Here is a 23180-nt window from a genome sequence, read left to right on the forward strand (position 1 = left end):
AGCCTTTAAAGAATGTTTATCTTTACAAGCTTCAATAACAGATGTCGGTTCAATTTGAGAAATAAGACATACCTCTTCATTCACTAGTCTTCTTCTTGTCATAACTCCCTTGTTCCTATCTCCAATGATTTGATCTTCAAAATGGTTTAATCTTACATACCTTGGTGTCTTCTAAACTTCAAGTTCACTACTCTGATCATCAATCATAATTGAATTTTTTGATTGTACTGGTGTAACTGTCTCAATTTCCTGTACCGGTTGAGGCATTGTCAATTCAGTAATGATCATTTCCACTGTCAGTTCCCTATCATATGATATAGATTGATTTGTGTGCTTCTCATCCACTTTCACACTAGCGCTCTCCCCAATTTTTTGCAATCTTTTGTTATAAAATCTATATGATTTTCTTTGAATTGAATAACCAAGAAATATCCCTTCATCACATCTAGGATCAAACTTCCCAATTGAATCATCTCTTTTGATATAGCATTTACTTCCAAAAATTCTGAAATATTTAATAGTAGGTGTATGTCCAAACCATAATTCATAAGGGGTCTTACCGGTTTCACCTTTGATGAGAACTCTGTTGAATGTATAGATTGTTGTACTCACTGCTTCCCTCTAATAGATGTGAGGCAATTTGGCTTCCATCATCATAGATCTTGCTACATCTAAAATGGTTATGTTCTTTCTTTCCACTACTTCATTTTGCTGAGGAGTCCGAGGTGCAGATAACTATCTCCTAATTCCATTTGTCTCACAATAACTGTTAAATTCATGAGAAGTGAACTCACCGCCTTGATCTGATCTTAGACATTTGATTTTCAATCCAGTTTCTGTTTCAACCTTTTCTTTAAAGATCTTGAATTTCTCAAAGGCTTCAGACTTCTCCCATAGAAAAGTCACCCACATCATCCTAGAATAGTCATCAATAATCAGCATGAAATACCTATCACCTTGAAAGCTTCTAGTCTTTGTTGGGCCACATAAGTCAGTGTGAATCAAATCAAGTACATCATTAGATTTATCATGTATTCTCTTAAAAAAAATTCTAACTTTCTTTCGCAATTGGCATTCCTTACATACCAAATTATGAGGCTTCATAATCTTAGATATATCTCTAACTGCCTTAGTTGAACTGATTTTAATAATACAATCAAAATTAACATGACAAAACCTCTTATGCTATAACCAACTCTCATCAACATGAGCAATCAAACATGTCTTATTACCAGTGTTCAAGTGAAAGATGTTACCTCCAGTCTGAATACCGGTTGCAATCTCCAAACCAGTCTTGTTAATGATTGTGCATTTCCTATCTTTAAACTGAAGTTGGAAACCCTTGTCCACCAATTGACCAACACTCAAAATATTATGCTTTAAACCTTCTACATAATAGACATTATCGGTATTATGTTCACCATCTAGAGAAATAATACATCTACCTTTGATCATACATGCTTTTTCATCTCCAAATCTGACTTGACAACCATTGTATTCTTGCAGGAACAAAAAAAATTCTTTTATCTCCAGTCATATGATGTGAGCATCCACTATCAATTACCCATTCATCCTTATCTTCAACTTTTGCTACCAAGGCCTTTTCTCCATTCATGATAGTCGGTTCCAGTTCAACTTCCTTTAAATCATAGAACACCCATTCCTTTCCATTGTCAAATCCACTAGCAGAATCTGTTGCTGGTTCATCCTCAGAGTCATCACTTACTCCTTCCTCGTTTGCTATGTGTAATTGTTTACTTTTCTTGAATCTATATCTGTTCTAATTAGGCCTAAATGATTTCTTAACTCTCTCTTCAAATCTTCCTTTCAAGACATCTAGATGCAAAATGACCAATCTTATTACATGCAAAACATTTAAAAGGTACTTTTTCTTCATACTTACTTCCTGTCGATCCTTTAGGTACTCTTCTATCAAATAAGGCTTCAAGTTGCTTAAATTCTTCATCTTCTTTCCTCATATCTTCCAATTCTTTTGCATATAGGGCTTTCCAATCACTTTTGCGAGTAGATGATGATGATGCATGAAAAGCAAGTTCAGACTTTACAACTCCAGAAGATCCAAATTCTTCAAGCTCAAAAGCAGATAATTTCTCAATTAGAATGTCTTTGTTAACTGAAGTGTTTGTCATTGTTCTCGGCTCATTAATTGCAGTTGCCTTCATCTTGTAAGCTGGTGGGAGGGCTCTCAAGACTTTGGAAACTATTTCATCTTCACTTAGATATCCTTCACAACATTGAATTCCCATAAAAATCTCATTTACTCTTTCCATAAACACAACAATTCTTTCATTATCTTCCATCTTCAAGTTTTCATACCTTACCCGGTAACCATCAATTTTAGCAATTTTGACAGTAGGATCACCTTCATTCAGAGTTTGCAATTTATCCCACATAACCTTTGTCGATGATTCATCAGTTAATCCCATGATTTGCTAATCAATAAGTGCACACAAGAGGACTTCTCTAGCTCTACAATCATTTTCAATATTATTATTCAAGTCTGTAGGAGCAGGATTGCCAGATGTCAAATCATAAGGTGTATATCCTTTCTCAGTGATCACCCAAATATCCTTTCCAAGACATATAAGATAAGTCTTCATTCAGATTTTTCATATCCCATAATACTGGTCCATAACCTAGATAGGTATCAGACCAAGTCTGGGTCCACCACACAAAAGCAATGTCTTCACTCAGTTGAGGCACAATCAAAGAACATCTTCAGCATCCTAAAATCCATCTAGAAGCCACACCAACACCACTTATGCATTCTATCAAGATTTCTCACTGAAAGCTTTGTCAGTTAAACCTTAAACCAATGTCGGTATGGGTTTACATGAGTGTATGATAGCATCCAATTGCCAAGTCAATACCAACTTGTAAAGCGGAAAATCATGATCGAACCCTAGTTGCTCTCCCCTCTTCCAATTCCAAGGAGAGAGAAGGGAGATTCACTAGGGTTGATGGTTTTCACTTAGGGGCGAAAGTTGCCGGGACGATAGCGCCCGAGCACCACGGTCCTCCGAAAAATCCGCGAAACGAAGGGGGATCTGTTCGTCTCTGCACAAGGATTCCAGATCTTCAATTTCAGCCGCGTACCTGCAACCTACACACAGAAAAGCGAAGATGATTGGGGGGTTAGGGATTAGGGGTTTTCCTTTAGGTCAAACCCCGGTTTTGGAATTAACCAAGAAATGAGCAATGCTATAAATGTAAATGTCTGTAATGTAAAACAAGTACTAATACCTTGTTGTAAGGATGTTTGTATCCTTATGTGCGAAGGTATAGATGTTGTATGTTGTATGTTGTAGTAGTATGTTGTAAGTGATCTCCTCTTCAATGGTTGAATCCTTGTCTTGAATGCAACACTTAGCCTTGAATGGAGACTTGAAATGATCAATTGCTTGAAGGAATGCTTGAATGCTTGAATGCTTGAGTATAGTTTCCACGCTTTTTCCATCATATCGAATGAAAGAGGAAAATGTAGTTTATATACTTGTCAATTAGGGCTGATAGACTGATTTTCCCGACCTTAGGCCGACCAGGAAAGATAATTTTCCAATTTGCAAACATAAAGACCCGAAGTCCAAAAGAGACCGGGCCCAAAATAGGACCCAGGGACCAGGGCGCTGGGCGCCATGGTCCTGGGGGACCAGGGTGCTGGGCGCCTTGGTCCTGAAGGACCAGGGCGATGGGCGCTCTGGTCCCACCTCCCGGGACAGCAGGGTGCAAAGGAGGTTCAAGACAGGGTGCAAGAAAATGCAGTTTTCAGTGTCATAATCAGGTTTCGGGGTCTCCATTCAGGTTGCGTGTTGTGTCGCCATCGTGAAGATCCAAATGCGGTTGAAATTGCAAGTGTCACAATTTTAGGACGCTACATTTAGCCCCCACTTTAGCGGGAGTATAGGCGTATGCTCATACTTTCAGTAAAGTACAAGGAAACAACATTGAAAGACTTTCACCACGTCAAGGAGGCAAGATACACCAAGCCCCCAGTGGACTAAGGATCTTACGACTTCGATTGACAAAGTAAAAGGGAAGATCACGAGGGAGAACCATGACTGTCAGTAGTAAGGTTCCCTCACTATGAGTCATGCAAGAAAGATATCAAAAAATTTCAAGGCAGAGCTAAATTTGTCAAGAAATTTTCAAGTATCTTGAAAAGATATGAACGGGATGTATGCCCCCCTACGTTAAAGCGATCGCACACGCCTCACCGGGGGTGATTGCTTTAAGGTAGTGATACATATAAGAAAATGAAAAAGGGAAAGGAGCACGTTATCACAAGGATTTAGCCCCCAAGTGTGAGATAAGCCCAAGGATAATAGACACAAAACACAAAGCACGAGGTGACTTCACTTTCCTCGGGGTCAGTATGCTATATGATAATTCATGTATATATATCATATGTATGTATGCATAATTGTTCTTCATTCCCCAATCAAGGAAGGTCACCTAGAAGAAGGGAACACATGTGTCTTTTGAGTCAACATGAGAGAGATCGAGAGATCTCAATGCTTTGCATCGTCCTCAAGTAGACAACACTAAGGACAACAAATAGAAGAATGAGAGTAACGTATAGAAGAAGTAACACAAGAGAGGAGGAGAGAATCTGCTATGCTAATGTAACTAGTCTAGCACGTCATCTACCCCCCGATCTTGCTGATCAATGTTTCTGGAAGGCAGGGAACACGCTAGAGGAGGAACATTCAACATAGCAGATGGAGCTATCACAAGATCCAAACAAGGGCTATGTTCATGTTCCAAGCCACGTTGTTCTTGTCTAGGAGCTAGGATAAGTGCTTTAGAAAATTTATTAGATAAATGGTTATCAATATCAACAAGTTCATATTCACTATCAAAAGCAAGAGAAGCAACATTTTCATCATGAATAACATTTTCATCTATAGCATCATCAAGATTTATAAAAATAGGGTCTTTAATTCGCACAGGATCAAGACCATCATGCATCTTATGTTTTGGAGATTTTGGAGAAAATGGAATAATGCTTGTTGAAGGTGTTTTTGGAGATTGCAAAGTTTGAGAAGCAGCTGCTTGAGCTCTAAGACGACGCTTTTGTCGGCGTTCACGTGCAGAACGATTTCGTCTAGTCTTAGTAGGAAGTTGAGAAGATTGTGGAGGAGGAATGTTCTCATCCTTATCACTTGGGTGTTTAGGTTGTGGTCTCTTAGGTTGAATAATAGGAGAAGAGGAAGGTCTCTTCTCTCCATAAGAGGAAGGAGGAGGAACTACTCCATATAAGGGAGGAATATTTGGTTTAGGAAGGAGACCAAGTCCATCATGACGAGGAGGAATAGGTCTACTTTTAGGAAGTTTATTAATCATAGGCATAGTCACATCCATAGGGATGGGTTGGGAATCTTCTTGAGGAAAGACATTAGTTTTATCTTTCAAAGGAAGAACTTCCTTCTCAAGAACGATAGGAATGTCAAGTTTGGGTGTTCTAGGTTCACTTAGAGATAGGATCATATCTGTTTTCCACTTTTGATAAGATTTAAAAAGATGATCACTTCGCGGAGGAAGAGACTGGAATTGTTTAGGCCAAAAGTAATCAATAGGAACGCTAGAAGTTCTTTCAGCTGGTTTAAAGAGACTATGATTGACAGTAACAACTTCACCATTATGGGGAAATTTCAAACACTTATGAATAGGAGAAGCAATAGCTTTCATGGAAGATAGCCAAGGATTGCCAAGCTTCACACGAAATTGTTCGGAAGATGAAATAATAGCAAAGTTCACATCAAGGGATTTGTTATGGACCTCAATAGGCAATGTAATAGAACCAATTGTAGGAGAAGAAAATGCATCAAATAGTTTCACAATCACATCTGTTTTGTCATATATCACTTGATTCAATTGCAAAGTAAAAAGAAATTCTTCAGTAATAACATTAACCATGCACGAAGGATCAATAAGCTCTCCACGGCAAGGTGTATTCTTGACTTTTGCAACTATGTATAAAGGACCATCAGGTGCCCTAATGGTTTCACTGGAATCAAATGTGATGGAAGGTTCTTTAGGGTTTTCTTGCTGCTCTACAAAGTTAATCACATTCGGAGTCATAGACACAAGACCATCAGATGAAAAAGAGGAATCATTAGTCTCAATCGCATTAGAGGTATGAGAAGGTAATGGATCAGTGAAAATCTGAAGATTTTGATTAGGAGGAGCTACAGATCTATTGCCTTTATCATTCACTCCAGAAACAGAAATAGTATTATTATCAATCAAATCTTGAATTTTACCCTTTAAAGAAAAACATTTTTCAGTATCATGCCCAGGCTGACGATGAAATTGACAAAAAGCTTTGTTATCAAAATAAGGTGAAGTAATCTTTGCAGGATCAATTTGCCTTATAGGAGGAAGAGTAAGCACATTTTGTTCCAATAACTTATTCATAATACTATGCAATGATTCATTCAAAGGAGTATACTTTCTTTCTTTCTTGAAAAATTTAGAAATAGGAGGCACACCTGATGCTGCATTCACATTGTTGTTGATGATGTTTTCATTGAATTTGATGGAATCTCTGTTTGGTTTAAACTTCCCAAATGGTTGTTGACTGCTATCACCCTTATCACTCGGAGCCATAGGATGTGATTGTTCCATTTGACTCACAGTCAGTTGATAATTGTGAAGAGTTGCACACAACTGTTGGAAAGAAGTAAACTCAGAAAATAGAAGTTTGTCTCGAATATCTTTTTGTAAATTAGAAATAAAGATTCTTTGAATATCATTGTCAGGCACTGGAAAAGAAATTTGAGCATACAAATGCTTATATCTACCAATGAAATCAGTCACTTTTTCTTTAACACCTTGTTTACAATGCATTAAATCAATCAAAGTAACTTTAGGACTTATATTGTTTTGAAATTGTTGAATGAAAGCATTTGCAAGTTGTTCGAAAGAAGTAATAGAATAAGAAGGCAACGAGAAATACCATTGTAGGGCTTTGTCTCTTAATGTTCTAGTAAACAGTTTTGCAAGCAACCTTTGGTCATAAGCAAAATCGATACATATTGTTTGAAAAGTCTTAACATGTGTTAGAGGATCACCTTTACCATTATAAAGATCCAAATGCGGGATTTCAACATGTTTAGGAGGAATAGCTCGAACAATGTCAAGAGAAAGTGGGCTCGCAACATCAAATGTGGGCACACTAAACTTAGATTGATTCATAGAGGCAATTTGTTGCTGTAAAGAAGAGACAGTTTGTGCAAGATTGTTAATGGTCGCTTTAGTTGAAGAGTTCATATTAGATGTGTTAGATTGTGATGGAGGTGTTATGTTATTGAAAGAAGGTAAAGAGTAAGGTGGTGGGACTCTATGATAATTAGTCATAGGAGATGATTGGACAGGAGGAACACTACAAGGAGGAATGAAATGATTGAATGAATTGCCCCCTTGCGTCATGTTCATTTGTGGAGATATAATAGGGACACTCATTGAAGGAATGAATGAAGAAGTCGGATTAGATGAAGGAAGAGGGTTAATTGAAGAAGAAGGATTGCCCCCATGACTGGTGATCACAGGAGGAATGTCTTGTGTAGAAGTAGCCATTATGTTTGATGTAAAGGTAGGTATGCTAGCAATAGAAGTCGTCAAAGGAATAGAATGATTGACTTGAGTAGGAGGTTGTGTATAACCCAAATTTTCAGCACAACTCTTCATAGGCATCACATTCGAATCCACAATGTGTGCAATACCACACAAAATATCAATTCCATTCTTATCACTTTGAAGCATACATTTTAGACCCTCAATTAAAGGAAGAGCTTGACTATCGGGGTATTCTTGAGACATCCATTGTTGAAAATCGTCAAATTGGTTATCCAATTTCGAAAGTTGTTCTTCAGAAACCTCATGGAGAGCTTCTTCATCATTAGGAGGATTAGAGGAATTACACATGTCCTCGTTAAAAAGGCTATTCAAATTAGGTTCCATCTCCTCGGTAATTAAACCTCGGAAAGACTTAATTCTATGGCTTCGTCTAACGGGAATAGTGTAAGTAGGGCTTATTGTTGTAAAACTCATGCACTAGAGAGGGAGAAAAATTTTTGATTTTAGAGGTAACAATTTTCAGTAAAATCAGCCAATCTTCTGGATTTAAGCTGTTAAATACAATCAGGACAGTCTCCCGAAATTTCAGAAAAAATGTCAGGGACCGTGGCGCTTCGGAGTGCACACGGTCCCGACAACTTTTTTCGAAATTTCCAGGGATGAAAGTTATGATGATTTTAGAGCTAATCTGAAAAAATTGAGTGATTTTACGATCTGTAGATAGGCCAAATTAAAGTTGCAATCTCGAAATTGAACCCTACCAAGATTGTCGAAAAATGCAAAAATTTGAATTTTGAAAAAGAGAGGGAAACTGAAATTTTGAATTTTATGATTTTAGAGGGAATGTCAAGAGCAATGCAAATTTTGAAATTTAAAAATTGACTCAATTTCACGCAAAATTCAATTTTGAAAGCGGAAATTAAAGTTGTTGTAATTAAGCACTTAATTTCAAAAGTCACAAATTGTAAGAATTTGAATAAAGCACTGAAATTTTTAATGAATGCAAACACACTTTTCAGATTTAGGACAGTAAGAACACAATTTTGACACAAAATTTCAATTTCAATGATTTTTGAATGATTAGAAGCGTTAATCCAAGCAATCCCTAGACCAACTTTGACTTTAATTTTGAAAGTGTTATAATTGATAAAATCAGCCAAAATTCTGGATTTTAGCAGGAAAATACAATAAGATCTAGCTCCCGAAATTTCGAAAAAAATGTCGGGGACGATGGCGCTCAGAGTGCACGAGGTCCTCGCAACTTTTTTCCAAATTTTCAGGGATGAAAGATATTGTGATTTTATTGCGGAATCCAAAGTTACAGCTGATTTGGAAATGTTTTGATCAGTGAAATTGTCGGACAAAGGTTGAATTAAGAGGGTTTTAACACTTAACCATTTAATTTTCAAAATTAAAGCACAAATATGAATTGATAATTTGTAATAGAAGGGTAGATCTGAAACAAGCATTAACATTTAGACATTTCACAAGCTTAATTACTAAAAAGAAAATTTAGGGTTTTTATGCAATTAACCTCTAAAATTTTGCAAAAGATCAACATGGAAATGTAATCAAGGAATCCAATTTTCAGATCTAACCATGAATAATCAGAAAGGATGTTCACGTCGGGTTCACCAAAATGTAAAGCGGAAAATCGCGATCGAACCCTAGTTGCTCTCCCCTCTTCCAACTCCAAGGAGAGAGAAGGGAGATTCACTAGGGTTGATGGTTTTCACTTAGGGGAGAGACTTTACATTCAAAAGAGGGGTTGAAACCCACAAGATCCAATCCCATGCAATGCAAGATTGGATGCTAAATGAGTTTCAAGGGTTGTGACAGCAAGGCTACCCTCTTTTGTAAAGAATGTGCATAGAAGAATTAAGCTAGGAATGCATAGAAAGTGAGAAAGATTCGCTTATAAACTGAGATAGGAATACAGTATGAAGCTGCGGACCTGGAATTAGCAGTAAAATGTCGATACGGCGTTGTCCTATAAATTTGAGCGAAAGTTGCTAGGACGATGGCGCCCGAGCACCACGGTCCTCCAAAAAATCCGCGAAACGAAGGGGGATCTGTTCGTCTCTGCACAAGGATTCTAGATCTTCAATTTCAGCCGCGTACCTGCAACCTACACACAGAAAAGCGAAGACGATTAGGGGGTTAGGGATTAGGGGTTTGCCTTTAGGTCAAACCCCGGTTTTGGAATTAACCAAGAAATGAGCAATGTTGTAAATGTAAATGTCTGTAATGTAAAACAAGTACTAATACCTTGTTGTAAGGATGTTTGTATCCTTATGTGCGAAGGTATAGATGTTGTATGTTGTATGTTGTAGTAGTATGTTGTAAGTGATCTCCTCTTCAATGGTTGAATCCTTGTCTTGAATGCAACACTTAGCCTTGAATGGAGACTTGAAATGATCAATTGCTTGAAGGAATGCTTGAATGCTTGAATGCTTGAGTATAGTTTCCACGCTTTTTCCATCATATCGAATGAAAGAGGAAAATGTAGTTTATATACTTGTCAATTAGGGCTGATAGACTAATTTTCCTGACCTTAGGCCGACCAGGAAAGATAATTTTCCAATTTGCAAACATAAAGACCCGAAGTCCAAAAGAGACCGGGCCCAAAATAGGACCCAAGGACCAGGGCGCTGGGCGCCATGGTCCTGGGGGACCAGGGTGCTGGGCGCCCTGGTCCTGAAGGACCAGGGCGCTGGGCGCTCTGGTCCCACCTCCCGGGACAGCAGGGTGCAAAGGAGGTTCAGGCCAGGGCGCAAGAAAATGCAGTTTTCAGTGTCATAATCAGGTTTCGGGGTCTCCATTCAGGTTGCATGTTGCGTCGCCATCGTGAAGACCCAAATGCGGTCGAAATTGCAAGTGTCGCAATTTTAGGATGCTACACAACTAACCAAAACATGCTCTAGAAGGATGTAACACAAAAAATAAAACATACTCCATTGATCTAAATATGTCGGAAGTGTCCAACAGATAGTCTCTTCTATCGGTAACACTAGATCTTCTATTGGTAACCAAAACCTTTTTGTCGATAACCAACCATAACAGCTAGTGTTGACATCAATGCAACACATAATAAATTCATCCATAATTCCAACACTTATAAGATGATTTTCTTGCCACAACTATTAGGGAGACAACAAGTACAAATGATCTTAGCATAACACCTTCAGTATCTGATAAGATCCACTTCACAATATTACAACATCACATAAAATTCATCTCTCAACTCCTCTGATCACCTCACTATCAGAAATACAAAATTTGCTAATGATCTTTTACACTTTCAATCTCATACTCATATATCCCTTCATACCTCATCACACGTTTAAAATCATCATTAGGTCAACTAGAACCTTATTACAATTCCCTAGGTTCAATGCATCTACATAATATTGCATTGTACACCTTAGTTATTTCAGCCATCGACATAACAAATCCGATTCGGTGTCGTTTTACCAATATGAGTGGTTTTCATCACTACTAGTTAAGTCTTAGTCAGAATACCTACTCTGTCAATCAAATCTGTTTCACCTGATCAAATCAGCATGTGCGGTCACAAACATAACTTCATCTACCAGTCTTCATTGTTGTTGTAAAACCGCATCATCTCATTCCTCATAGGTTTCCCATATCGGTTGTCGGAATAAAATATTGTATGCCTTTTACCGGTTAAAGTCCTAATTACCAGTTCTGATAAAATTGTCTCTGCTTACCGGTTAAGCCTTGTCAGTTGAACTATAGGACTTAGATAATTGTAAAAACATATTTGATATCAATGACAACATACAACATATTCATCATACAACAATCTAATCAAACATGTACCGGTTGCATCAAGAAAACAAACAATTACCGCTTAAGATCAAATGATCAAATGCCAACATACATATCCTTTTAGCTTCTTCCAATTGGAGTTTCAAGTCATAAATCACTTGATTGGACTCATCCAGAGATTTCTTTAGGTGATCATGTTCTTCTGCTATAGCAAGCTTGAATTTCTTGTGTTCTCTTCTTGTCTTACTTAACTTCTCAACGGAACTTATGAGCTCGCCTTCTAGATCCACTTTAGCTTCAATTTCTTCATCTTCCACAACCGGTTCATGTAGTGCCATAAAGATATTAACTTCTCTTTCATCTTCATGGTAGTCATCTTTTGATGTACTCTCTTCACCTATGGCATCATCCTCAATGGTATATAGGATATTTTGCTTCCAGTGGCTTCTTCTTTCTTGCCGATAAACTTTCTTTTCTTTGTTTTTACCAAAAAATCTGCCATAGCTCCTTTGCTCATCTCCACCGATTACACTGTAGGGACATTTTTCAGCAAAGTGTCCTATTTCACCATAGTTGAAACATTTGAGTGGAAGATTTCCTGTATACTTACCGGATCCTCTCTTGAGCTTTCTAACAAATTTTTCTACCTTTGCATCCGAGTTTCCACTAGATCCTTTATAAGAAACCTCTTCCTTGCCCTTTTTGGTGGAATTGAAAGCCACCTCTTTCCTTGAAGATCCTTCTCTGGTTCTCCTCATCTGATAAGAATTTAAGGAGCCAAATAACTCACCCATTGTGAAGGTTTTTCAAATCTTTGGCTTCCTCAATAGAAAAGACCTTAGTATCATACTTAGATGTGAGTGATCTAAGTACCTTTTTGACAATAATTTCATCAACAATTTCCTCTCCAAATCCTCTGATGGTGTTCATAGTTTCATCTACTCTGTGAAGGTAGTCTGCAATTTTTTCTTCATCTTTCATCTTCAATCCTTCAAGATGACCTCTTAGTGATTTCATCTAGGCCTCTTTCACTTTGGCATCTCCTTCAAATAATCTTTGCAATTTGTCCCAAGTCTCCTTAGCGGATGAGCAGTGCATGACCTTGACAAACTCATTATCTGACAACCCACTGAGAATAGCATGTTTAGCCTTTGTATTGTTCTCATACTCCTTCTTGGCATCTAGGTCAATGGGAGGAACACTAGGGACAGTATACCCATTCTTTACAAACATCCAAACATCAAATCCTAGAGAGGTCAGATATGTTTCCATTCTTCTACACCAAAATGCATAGTTAGTTCCATCAAACATGGGAGATTTAGAAGAGGAGGAGGACTCATTTCTTTCCATTGTGTGTAAAGACTAGAATCTACCCAAGCTAGAGAAATATTTTCTGACCGGGAACCTAGGATCTGATACCAGGTGTTGAACACAATGTACCACTAAGAGGGGGGGTGAATCAATGGTTCCTAAAAATCTTTTCTCTTTAAACCAAGATTTGAGTATCAGTTAACAACCTAAACACTAAGCAATAAAACTGGTAAGATATGAGAGGATATCAAAAGAGGAAAACACAAAAATGCATAACCCACAACACTAGATGTACGAGGAAAACCCTATATGGAAAAAACCTCGGTGAGAAATGTTGTTGGAGTCTACTGCTTCAATCCAGCCTCACAATGAAACAACAGGTTACAATGATTTAGGGTATCAACCCAAGGAGCACCAACCCCTACTGATTTTAGGGCACCAACCCCTGCACCAGGCACCAACTTGGTGTAATACAATAAAATACAATCTTAATGCAATGATAGCACCTAGTTGCAAATGAGTTCTTCAACACTTGATCAACTAATGTATGTTGGTTATCACCTTCCTCTATTTCATCGGTCTTTCTATTGCCAGTTATCAGATTTCTCTCTCTGATCACTTATCAGTTACTCTCTTCCTTTCTTCTCTTTCTTAGATCCTCGCCCTACATAGTACCAAACTTGGATGCCTTACTAATCATTCAATCTCTACCGGTACACTTGATTGTTAAGACTATAACAGTTCACCAATTACTTTGTCTCTGTCGGTTAGAACCTCTCACTGGTTCAGCCTGCTAACTCCACACTCTAACTCTCTATGAAAGGAACTCTTAGACAGAGAGTCTCTCTTCTTTCTCAAGCTCTCTTTTCTCTCACAATGCTCATTTAACATCATGATCTTCAGTCTCGAGTTCACATATTTATATTTGAGGGTTCCCGCCAAAAGCAACATTCAAACTATGACATGCTAGGGTTTTCCTCTACCAGCTCAATCCGTATTAAATCTGATCAGTTCTACATTTCTGGAATGATGATCTACATCATATCAATCAATACCATTGTATCCTTACCTTCCAATAAACGTCTATTTTTAGGCATCCTACAACTTGTTTTTTGGCCTTTCTCTGTTAGTCACCATTAATGTCTCAATTGTTTCCTTCGACCAACAAGAACAAAGATCAAATTGTCCTACTTGGTTCACATTACCAAAAATCTTCTTCATTTTGATTTTCCTTGAGCCGCACTTCTTCTGTCATTGACCCATGATTTACGGGTTCCCTATTTAAGGTTGACCTGCTTGTCATCTACCACATCGATGGACACTTCACCGACCTCTTCATGTTGTCCACCTGGTTTCCACCTATCATCCTTGTTGATATCCACTTATGTTCAGACTACAAAGTTGGTTTTGACATCCTTCACCGACAAAGACTCGCTACCGATTCAACTCACCTTACAGTATAACTTAACTTCACTGGTGGACCTTCATACCTACTGACCTCTTCTTTGTCAATGGATCAACTTGGTCTTCTATCAAGCATGTTAGTTCATCCACTAATTCCATTTACCAATTGCATTATACTTCTCTTTGTCTACTGGTGATCACATCCCTTTGTTCTTCTTTGCTTCTTTTCTTGCTTGCTGGTGGTCCTTCTTTATCGATAGATGTTGCACTTCATGTGTATCGGTAACATACATTTTATGTCTACTTTCACATTCCATCCTTCATACCCGTTGACATCAATGAAAACATAATGTCAACATATATAAGGAGCACTTCCCCTCCTATTTGCAGAAGTTGATGATAAGCGAAGCGAAGCAGCAATAAGCAAAGTTGATCATAAGCGAAAATAAGCATTCAAGCATTCAAGCATTCAAGCATTCATTTAAGAATTAAGCATTTCAAGTCTCCTTTCAAGGCTATGAGTTGCATTCAAGACAAGGATTCAACCATCGAAGAGGATATTTCTATCAACATTCAAAACATCCTATTTCACCTATCTATTCAAGCAAATTCATCTACAAAGGTATCAAACTTTCAATTACATCCCCTCCTTGAGGTGGATTTACTTCAGACATTTCCTTTCATTTACTCGCAACATTTTTCAACCACTTGGTTAATTCCAAAATAGGGTTTGACCTGAAGGCAAAACCCCTAATCCCAACAACATATCCCTCTATTTTTTGTGTGTAGATTGCAGGTGCGCGACTCTAATTGCAGGTTTAGGCTTCATTATCAGAGACGGAAAAACCCTTTTTGACGCTTGGATTTTTTGGAGCACCGTGCATAACTTACACATAGTCCCTGTAAATTTTGCTCAGATTTGCAGAGAAGCTTTGTCTCAACATTCTACTTCTAATTCCAAGTGCATAGCTTCATCCTACATCTCTATCTCAAAATATAATCGTTTCTTTGTCATTTTTGCACTTAGTCTCAATTTTCTTAATTCAACTAATCTATTACAAAAGAGGGTAAATTTACTTTCCTAATACTTTCCAAATTCACTGCAATTCACTTAGTATTCAATATCTTACCATTGGGGATTGGATCTAGTGAATTCAACCCCTCTTTTCAATGTAATGTGTAAAAAATTGAAGGGAATCCTTTGTGAAACTTTCATCCCTCTTTTGAGGGGAGTAAAGCTTTCCACTTGATCTTCCCTCATCATTTTTTCCTATTAAAGAATATGTTTTTATCATCTCCCATATTCAATGTCTCGTACTTCCCTTTCAAACTCTGCAACTTGGCAAATTTCACTTGACTATCACCTTCATACAAAATCTCAAGCTTCACCCAGATCTCATGTGTGGTCTGAAGTTCCATAACATTTGTCATTTCTGAATCAGTCAGGGCACTGGGTAGTTCTTCCTTCGCTCTGATATTATATTCATCTTCCTTAATCTCATCGAGATTGGATGGTCCATTATGAGGAACAAAATAGGCATTCTTAGTAATATTCCAATAATCTTCTCCAAGAAATTTCAAATGCACCTCCATCTGTTTCTTCCATATAGTGTAGTTGCTTCCATCAAACCTCCGACTGTCCTTCTTGAAAAGAATACCTTGAGTTTCCATCCCAGATCTCCTCAAGTGATTATGCTTCTACCAGAGGATCTAGCTCTGATACCAATTGTTAGCAGCAATCAAGACCACTTTCACACAAGAGATAGATGAGAATAAAAGAAACATGCAGATGTGGAGAAAGATGGAGGACTTTGACATTGATTTCCTTGTAGAAAATAAAGTACCAAAAACAAGAGGGAAGTATGTTCAAGTTTTGTCTTTACTAGAACATAGAAATGAATTGATCAAGCATATGGTCACTTACCTTTAAGGTGAGATCAAGAGTTGTGATAATGATATTGATCAAAATTCCGCAAGAATAGTCGATATCCCTTGCTTCCTATATGGTAAGGATAATCAGCAATTGGTCTCAAGTGATACCATCATCTAGGAATTCCATGCTCTAATCTCATGTTGGACAGAGAAAGACTTCACTCTAAACGCCTTTGATAAACTTCTTGAAATATAGGTTGGTTTAGAGTTGCTTGCCTCTTTGCTCAAGGATGGAAAGAAGTAGCATGTGAAGACTAGAGATGCCATATTCCAGATCAATGCCATATCAAGTTCCCTCACCCTGACAAATGAAGCTGAGATGAAATCCATCTTGGTTAAGTTTGAAGAATTTAAAAAAGAATGAGGAGGAGAATGAATAAAGTGTCACATTGACACTTAGTTTTTCACATAGATGCATTTTTAATGTAGTTGCATTTGTAGATGTTGTAATTTTTCTCACAGCTACATATTCCCTTTATGTTGTAGTTGTAGTCAAGTGGGACTCTGTAGTTGAATTAGTCAACTGTGCCAACCTTTTTATCCTTTCCTCTCCTATATATACTGTAATACCCTAAAATTGGCCATCTAAACCATGGGCCCCTAATCTCAACAACATCACCAAGGTCCTAACCAAAGGCAATTAAATCAATCTTGAGCACATTATTAATTCTTCAATCATCAAATATTACATGGCAAATCAATTACTCAATATTAATTAAATATTTATTTAATTAATTGAATCATTCCAAGAAAATCATTTTGATCAATTATCCTATTTAATTTATTAAATATCCTAGCATATTTAATTAATTAATAAATTTGCCATTTAAACATAAAAAGGAATTAATTTATCACAAAAGAGGAATTAATATGCAAAGCAAGAGTTAAATTGAAATGAAAATAAAAGAATTGAATTGAGAGAAATCAAAGTTGAGATATTATTTCTTTCTTATAAATTGAGATAACTTGAAATCAGAAAAGCATTTAAAAGGAATTTAATCATTCTCTAAAATTAGAACTCAAAGCTTTTGAGAAAAAAGAAGTTCAGTTGCATTGAAAAGACTCTTTTCTTGAATAAATCAAAGAATTACCTATTTTTATCTCAAGTGCATGGAATTAATTAATTCTATCAACAATTCAACTCAAACTTATAATCTGAATGCATTTCAATTAAACTATAATTGGAATCTATCTCAAGGTTAACTGAATCTGATTTCTCAATTATTTCAATTAATTATAAATTGTGCTTTTTCTTGGTCTCTCTTGTGAATTTCTATAAATTCAGCCTTCAGCTCTCATTCAAAACACCCTAGAGATTTATTATTATACACTTTTTGCTCTGGAGTCATTGAATATATTGTGCTTTCTTTTTGATATTATTGCATCTTAGTTTAGCTTTTTGCATATTTAGATTATCCAAATTGCTTGAATCCATATTGCTTGAATTATTCATCAATCTTACATCCATTTAGCTTATTATCATGCTCATATAGATTAAATCCTTCATCTTGGTGTAGTCTAGTCATTGGTATTGCTTATACAAATCTGAGAGCAATCTTATACTCGCATCTTTTAGAAGGAAATTGGTCGTTTTGTTATGGTTTTATTATTCATGCTTATATCTGTCTAACTATACATGTAATGACTTAATTGAAGTGTTGTGTCTTGCATCTTACATACTTATTCCACTTTTTCACACACACATATACAGGAGCCTCATTTGTAAATATTTATCTTTTTATATGCTTAGCAAAACTTTGCCAAAATTTTGTGCCAACTAAGACTTTGAACTTTTTGGATGTAAAATTGGATTCAAATTAATATAAGAAAGCAATCCATTAAACCTTAACTTTGAGTGAGTAGAATATTGTGATTATGATTGGAATTACTCCTATGTTTAGTTCTCACAATCCTTCTTGTATATATTAGAATTTTCTGGCAAATTTGTCTATGTTATTGAAAGAGATTTCCAAGTGTGTTGAGTAGACTTTGAGCTAACAATATACTTGGGAAATTTTCTAATGGTAAGTGATTAGTGGTAGGCTTTGTATTGCTGCTATTACTTATAGTTTTAAGGATTGGGAAATTACACTTAAAGACTTTGAGCTGCAAGTTAAATTTATTATCATTTGTAATCATTAGTTTAGTTAGAATTACATTTAAGAAAGACTTTGTGCTTCTTGATTGTAAGTTTGGGTATAATTGTTGGAATTAGTTTGTTCATTTCTTCAAGTATCATAAGTGATAGAGAATTGTAATAAGTGGAGGGAAAATACATAACTCTGAAAAAAGAGAGTTTTATGCCTGAAACTTACCCACAGAATTTAGTTTCTTGTTAATTAGAGAAGAAATTTCAAAGGGAACCTCCCCTTGTTGAGAGGAGAGATTAATTTCTCAACATAGTTGTGTGTTTATATATTTTATCATTGGTACGCTAGTGCTAAAATATACACCAAACAAAACTAAACTTCCAAAACATCAACTGATAAACCACAACAATAACATATAAGAAAATTAACAGCACAACACACAACACCAAGATTTTGATGTGGAAAACCCGATTAAGGCAAAAACCACAGCGGGAACCTACCCAAAATAAGATGATACTCTGTAGTAGTATGTGAAAATATTATAGTGGGGAATGCACATGCATTCAAGCACACTGCCTAGAGCTCATTGCTCAAAAGATATATGCACGGAAGGCTACAACCCTTAGGGAAGTCTCACTGAATTACAATATGATTCAGACTACAATCTGGAAGGAATGAATTGCAATAATAGCATCTACAAATGCTTGATGACAGTTTTGGTTAAGCACAGTTGTCTGCCCTACAACACCAAACTCATCACAACACTTCACTAAATGATATATCTTTGTTCACACATTTATCTCTCTTTGATAATGCAAAAACAATACCAACACCTAAATTGCATAAGCATCTCACCTATATACAAATCATCAACCTTGATAACAAGGTCGGCTAAACCCTCAACCCTTAACTCATAATTACCAAAATTACATTACACGATATAGAGATCGACCACCGGATCAATATTATGATTTTCATTACATAGCATGGACCTAATTTAAATTCCGAAACAATTACACCACTGAAAATCCCACCAAGATCAACCACAACATGCTACACCACTAGAAATACTACATAACACACAAATTATCACCGGTTTAAAGAAATCACCAAAAAATCGCTCAATGATCAATGCAGAACGCCAAAAAAATTAGGACACAATTAGGAAACACCATCAAGTATATTAGAATCATCTGAAACAGTTGCACCAACATCTCTTTTCAAATCTTCATCGATCAATGTCTCAAAGCTCAAGAACACAACCAACCAGTAACTATCACAAAGAAAGATAACTTGCAGAGCACCAAATCACGAACCATTTGAAATGAAGATACACAAGATCATCCCAATAAAAAATCCAAAATCTCAGTACAAGATATGATCACACTGGAATATACTAGAGGGAATACCGACAAAAATTGGTAAACAAAGAACCCCAAACCGGATTAGAAAATATTTCCCAAACTCACTAAAACAACTCACAGGTTTATGTTGATATCAATGACAACATGTCCTAACAATAATAATGAACAACTAAATCAAACAATCTCCCAAATAATCCAACAAAGGATCCTTGGAGATAGAGGACAATGAGACGTGCTTAGAGATTTAAAATTTATTTGTGTGTCTTATGATTCGCTAACCTCTAGCATAATGTTTCATTGGTGTGTTTGTTTTGTTTGTGTCTCTTTTGCAGGTACCACAATTTCAGCATACATTTTTGGTGCCCACTGTGGGGTTCAACCCCATTTTCTGAGATTTCTAACTTTTTTTTCGTAGGTGCAGACACGGGTTTTTGGGAACACGTTTTAGCACATACATCCTCTTCTACGACGCATCTACCTTCTGTTGTGGAACATGCACCACTTATTTTGGTGCATTTAACTTGTTCTATGGTACATATAATTGATTCTGTAGTGCATTCAAGCTATTATTTGGTGCATTTAACTGATTTTGTGGCACATTAAAGTATTATGTGGCGCATTTAACTTGTTATGTGGCACATATAAGTGATTATGTGGCACATTTACATCTTTCTATGGCACATTCATGAACTATTTTAGCGCATAATCATTGTTCTAGCGCATATAAAATAGAGAGAAATTTGTAAAAGAGTTGGGAAATTTTAGGCTTGTCTAGCCCACTTTGATTTTGCAGGTTGTTAACTGGTTTTTTGTGCAAGTCTGATAGTGTTTTTTTGCAGGTTTTAGAGGACTTGATTTAATTATTTCTTTTACTTACTTTGTTTTAAAGTTGGTTTAAAAATAATTCACCTCTTCTTTCTTTTGCAAAGTTAAAAAGAACATCACTCTCTTTTGGTGCATAAAAAGAACCTCACACTTCATATTTGGGCTCTAAAAGGAATCTCACTTCTCTTGAAAGGTTATAAAAAGAACAACAAAATCTCACTTTTAATTTTTGCAAGTTAGGATAACATTTCATTTGGGCTTTAAAAAGAACCAACAAATATTTCATCTCTTGCAAAGGTTAAAAAGAACAATCAACCCTTTTGTTGCAAGATAAAAAGAAAAAGCCACATTTTGTTTAAAGCAACATGATTTTCTTTTGTTGACCAGGTTTATTTCCAAGTTTGAAAATCATTTTTTTTTGGGTAAAAAGAACACCATGTTTGATTGGAGCAACACCTCCAATTAGGACTTAGAAAATAATTTCTTTGAAGGGACTAAAAAGAATCATTGTTTGCTTTGTCTTGAGTGATAGGTATATGCTCTCCCCTTAATTGGGTGACCAAAAATCTAAACTCACTCCTTCATGCTTTATTTCCTTTCAAACAATTAAAACCTTTAGAGGGCCTGCCTTCCCGAGTTGCCTTGAGAGGTTCGGTGAGAAGGGAACCACCTAAGTGGGGAATGACTTTTAGCTAAGTATTCCAACCCACTATAATCAAATGTGGAGGTTGGTGAAAATCCCCTCCAACAGTTTTTCTTAGCGATTAGTTTTCCCCCAATATCCTTGAGATATGTAAAGCCTTTGTTCTAAAGGTTGGGAAGCCCCCCGAAGAAGTTTATCACTGAAGATAGAACAAGAAGCCTGATTACGAACTTTAGAAATAGAAGCCTCATCGAGTCAGTATCCAGACATTAATAATATCATAGTGCAAGGGTGGGGAAGAATATTCCCCCAAGACACTCACCATATATCTCCGACGATAACGATTCAATTGAGGAGCAATCCTCTTTGAGTTAATTTACAGACAAAGGCAAAAAAATGGGCGCCCTTTAGGGGGTGACATGGTTGTTTGAGCTGAAGGAGTATCCAGATGTGGGCTATAGTATTATTGATGACCCTTGATTAAAGATTCCACCTGGTGTGTTTTTCTTCTATCCAACTAGTGAAAACATCGAGTATTTGAACACATCCTCAATAGAACATACACTCAATGTTAAAATTTAGGACCAAAATGACCATTGTCTTCATGCTTGTTGGTGTGTATTTTGTCTGAATTCCTAAAACATCTTGCAAGAAAAATCAAACATCACAATCAGTTTTCAACAAGTCACATTTAGTAAATCCATAGAATAGCGCATCTTCTTATTCATGTGGTGCATTTGATCACTTCTCAGGCCCATATAGTTTATCCTGTAGTGCATTTGACTACTTATAAGGCGCATGCATCAAATCCTGAGGTGCATACATCAGATCCTATAGTGCATACATCAGATCCTATAGCGCATACAAGAAAAATAGAGGCACGTATGATCATTTAAGTGGCACATACATTGAATATCTTAATACATTTGATCAATTTTGTAGCACATTTAAGTGGTGCATTTGAGATAAAGCCTTATTTGGAACAAATCTTCAAAAACCAACAACTGATTCAGATACCCATTTATGAGGTCTTCCAAATTCAACTATCTTAGATAGATTTCTTCCAACAGATCAAAGAGGTGTCAACTAGTGATCACAAGTATCAAATCAACCCGTATCAAACATCAAAATACCGAGTTAGCTTTTCAAGTTAGTCAAATCCATCTAGTTTCCAATATCAGGAAGCTTTTTCATATCATTTGACCTGCTTAGTCATATCAATAGGGGCATATCAAACCTTCTATTTGACTGATTAGACTTAGAGATCAAAACAAGGTCTTCATCCAGTTAATCTCACAACTAAAACTTTGATCACTTGCATGACCACTCTTCAACACATCAAGAAGAAGAATCCTTGTCTGAAAATTGATCTAAAAAGGATACAACCTAGTAAAAATAAGGTCTTGAAGTGAAACAAGTTCCTCTATATCAACTGCAAACTCCTTCTAAAACATAGGACATTTTTACATCATTTCTATGATTATCTCCACAGTAAAAATACTGATTTTGATGAAGAATCCTTGAAAGAACGTGCCTTCATGCAAAGGTCAACACTATCACAAGATATCAACTTTAGTGGAAGGATCAATTTAGCTTACTTACCTGAGAATCCAATCACCTACTGACTCAAATCAAGCCATGCCAATTTCTACATGATCACGTAAAAACGTTGAGTGGGATGACGAAGAGCCTAAATCAAGCATGGGACGCCGAGAAGTTAACACTTGGAAAAAATACATGAATCTAGATGAAGATGAAATAACATATCAAGTTATTGAGGAGGCACAACAAGACCCTAGCCTACACAAACTTCTTGAAAAACTCATCGAAATTGACAAACAAAAATATGTCCTCCTACTATCTAGCAAAGGTACCAAAATCCCTAAGGATTTTGACACGGAACCACAAAAACAAATGGAGAACATAAAAAGGACAAAATTAAGAACACACACCTCTCATATTGATCATCACAATACGCATGATCATAGCGACACTAATGATCAAGGTGATGCCGATCATTGAGATACTAATACTAGAAACAATCCTCTCGCTACACTCACACAACAAATACAAGCACTTCAACAACAAAAGGAAGACATGCAACAAGGAACTACCACGCGATATTCCTTAGAGGATATTTGTCCTTATCCATTTGATCGAAGTCTGAACATGGCACCATTCCCACCTAAATCTGAAATACCAAAGTATGACAAAATACAA

This window comes from Cryptomeria japonica, chromosome 9, assembly GCF_030272615.1.
Source record: "Cryptomeria japonica chromosome 9, Sugi_1.0, whole genome shotgun sequence".
Classification (NCBI taxonomy): Eukaryota; Viridiplantae; Streptophyta; class Pinopsida; order Cupressales; family Cupressaceae; genus Cryptomeria; species Cryptomeria japonica.